We start from the raw sequence: 3,223 nt of genomic DNA, 5'->3' as shown, positions 1-3,223 counted from the left end.
CGTTGAGGTCGAGGATGATTATGATGGTGTCAATGGGGCCAGCGCTGAGCAGCTCTGCTCAGGAGGGCCATGGGCCCGTGTGAGGCCGACAGGCCAGTGGGCAGACTGCAACAGGCCTGCTCAAGCCATCCTGCTATTTATACAAATCTCGGGCCGAGCAGGGCCTGATGGGAGAAAGGAACTGCGCTACAATCTGCTCTTCTGCTGGGCTCTGCCTGCTGGATCTTCCCCCTACACGTGGGACAGGCAGCTCTGCAGATGCTCAGAGCTCCTGGGGGGTGGGGGGTTGGGGCTGGGTCAGGGCCTGCCTTCTCACCCTCGCTTAGCGGGGCTTCCCAGAACTGACCCAACCCCTGCCCTCTTGCATGCAACTCAAACTTAGCTGGCAGGGGAGAATCTGATCTCAAGGGCAGATCTCCCAGGGTGAGGCTTACCCATTGCACATCGGATTTGCTGACCCCTGCTATGTTCCCAAATGCGGGATACACGACTGCATTATTTAGTGGGGGACTGCGTTTGCGCTCTCCCCCTGATTTATTGGTGAAAGAAAAGGTAAAGTTTGCACTAGACCTGCTAGGTTGCATACTTTAAGATTGTGCTCACATTGCATTTCTTCAATTAGGTTCACCTTTGGGTGATCGCTTTTCCACATTTTATCTGTTGAATTGAATTATGCTTCTTTCATCACCACAGAAGTAATGTGTATTACAGAGATAAGAAGCTGCCATATGTATTGGGCACACTGCACATGCTAGGGCAGCATCAATCATGCTTTGTACAGGACAATGCTGGCCTAAATTGGGAACAGCCAGCATAGACATGTTGCTAGAGGGGCATATTTTGGGTACAACCAGCATGACAATGTGTTACATCAGTGACAGTACTGTCTTACACTGTGGACACATTGATCATTAAAATGTGTTGTGTTGTAAAATGTTCTTTTCTGCTGTTGGTGACATGGAATTTTCATGTTCCCCTTTAGAACTGATTGTAAACTTATGGCTTTTTGGTCATCTTTTCTGCTGTAAAATGCACCATTTCAACCCCATATTTGAAAAACAATTCTTGTGGGGGGGAACCCCCCAAACCCTCTAGAACCTTGTAGCTCCCTCGCTACGCTCGGTGGCCCCCCCTATTTCAGAAAAATATTAACACATAGACACTGAAAGAAATCACAAGCAACTAACCTTTGATCACTGCCCATGACACTAAAAGCTATCTTTGGGACTGCATGGCTATCACTGCCTGTGATGCTGTTGTGTCAAAGGTCACACAATATCGCTTTTTAATATACTGCTTTGGGTGAGGTTGTTGACTTTTGGCTCGCCGGCCCACTGGGTGACAAAAAGTTAATGCTTCGGCCCCACATTCAAAAAGGATGGACAAGCCTGGCATAGACCCTCTGGTCGCCAGTCACTGCCACTGTATTCTTGTTTAGACCTTTCTGGTTGCCAGTCATTGTCATTGTAGCCTTGTTTAGACCTTTCTGGTTGCCAGTCACTGCTATTGCTGTATTGCATAGACCTTCTGGTTGCCAGTCACTGCCATTGTTGTATTGTACAGACCTTTCTGGTCGCCAGTCACTGCTATTGCTGTATTGCATAGACACTCTGGTCACCAGTCACCGCCACTGTAGCCTTGTTTAGACCTTTCTGGTCACCCGTCATTGCCATTGTAGCCTTGTTCAGACCTTTCTGGTCGCCAGTCACTGCTATTGCTGTATTGCATAGACACTCTGGTTGCCATTCATTGCCATTGTAGCTTTGTCTAGAGCCTTACTGGTCGCCAGTCAGTTTTTACCTCACCATGTATCCTCTCACTCTCTCAACCACTCAACAGCTCACTTTTCTCATAACCCTCTCTGGTCACTTTGCTTTCTCACTTTTACTCTGGGCCACCTTCACACCCTGCGGCAAGCTCCCCCCCATGCTGACCTCCAACATAGCAGACACTCCTCCTACACACTATCTGCACTCCATCCCAGCGCACCCCTATACACCAAAAACACCTCCCACCCGCAGTCCCCCAGACCTCCCCCATCGCCCACTCCGTTGCCTCCCCTCTTTCCTCTCCTCACATCAGCAATAACCCAGCACTTGCTCTTAAATGTGCCCTCATAAACGCTTGCCCGCTCACTGCCCACGCACTAGAAATCAATGACCTCGTCTCCACGCACAACCTAGATATACTAGCCATCAATGAAACATGGCTCCATGAAGCCTCAGGTCCTTCTATATCACTAGCTCTCCCTCCTGGATACTCCAATCTCCGATCAGACAGGCTACTCTCCAAAAGAGGGGGTGTAGCCATCATCACCAAAGATACCATATCCATCAGACAATGCCACTACCCCTGGAAAGGGAACACAGACCTCCTATCAGCCAAACCTACCATATCACCTAACTGCACCATCAATATTCACCTCTTATACAGGCCCCCAGGATCAGCACCTGACTTCCAAGGACACTTCATCTACTTATTAATAACCTTAAAATCTCTACCAAATCTATTCTGCTTGGCGACCTCAACCTAGGCTTGGGTTACCCCAAAGACAAAGCAGCTGCCACCCTAGCTAAGGAACTAAAAGATCTTGGCTACACACAAAAAGTAAACAACCCTACACATTGCAAAGGCTGCACCCTTGACTGGGTGGCAGACCACAACTGCTCAATCTCTGACATCTTTAACGTGGCATTCCCCTGGACTGACCACAACTGCATATGCTTGTCCATCCCAACCACACACATCACTAAAATTCTCACCTATGCTTCCCCAGCCCAAGTCAGAAGCTCAAAAAACTAACCAAGGACAGTCTCAGACCCTTCCTTGATATCGCTGAACTCAAGCCCCCTTTTTCCAGCGACCCCAACATTCTCGCCAACATATATAAAAACACCCTCACCAAGGCTGTTAACGCCCTAGCCCCAACTGAGAATAAAAAAGAGAAATAATCTATGCACACCAACTCCTGGTTTACCAACGAATTACTAGCCTTACGCTCCAGCAAACGTACCGCCCTTACTAAATGGCAATCCAACCCCGACTTCACCAAAACAGAATTAAAAAATATATCCTCCCAATATAATCACGCCATATTCTTAGCCAAATCCAAGTCATTTAGCACACGGATCTCCAAGGCCAACTCACAACCCAAAGAACTGTTCACCATCTTCCTAGACATCATTACCCCATCCACAAGCCCTGAAGAGATCGTTAAAGACAA

General features: G+C 48.2%; 1 non-coding gene across 1 annotated transcript; it reads left to right on the top strand.

Annotated features, from left to right (window-relative positions):
• The first annotated feature begins 374 nt into the window (after positions 1 to 374).
• LOC138581539 (U1 spliceosomal RNA) lies at positions 375 to 531 on the top strand. The gene has a single exon (XR_011304611.1). It is a non-coding gene; the product is annotated as a U1 spliceosomal RNA (small nuclear RNA).
• Positions 532 to 3,223: the final 2,692 nt, after the last annotated feature.

Source organism: Ambystoma mexicanum, chromosome 3p, assembly GCF_040938575.1.
Source record: "Ambystoma mexicanum isolate Mex_15411 chromosome 3p, UKY_AmexF1_1, whole genome shotgun sequence".
Taxonomy (NCBI): domain Eukaryota; kingdom Metazoa; phylum Chordata; class Amphibia; order Caudata; family Ambystomatidae; genus Ambystoma; species Ambystoma mexicanum.
The sequence above is the reverse complement of the archived record's forward strand: the minus strand, read 5'-3'. Positions and strand labels throughout refer to the sequence as shown.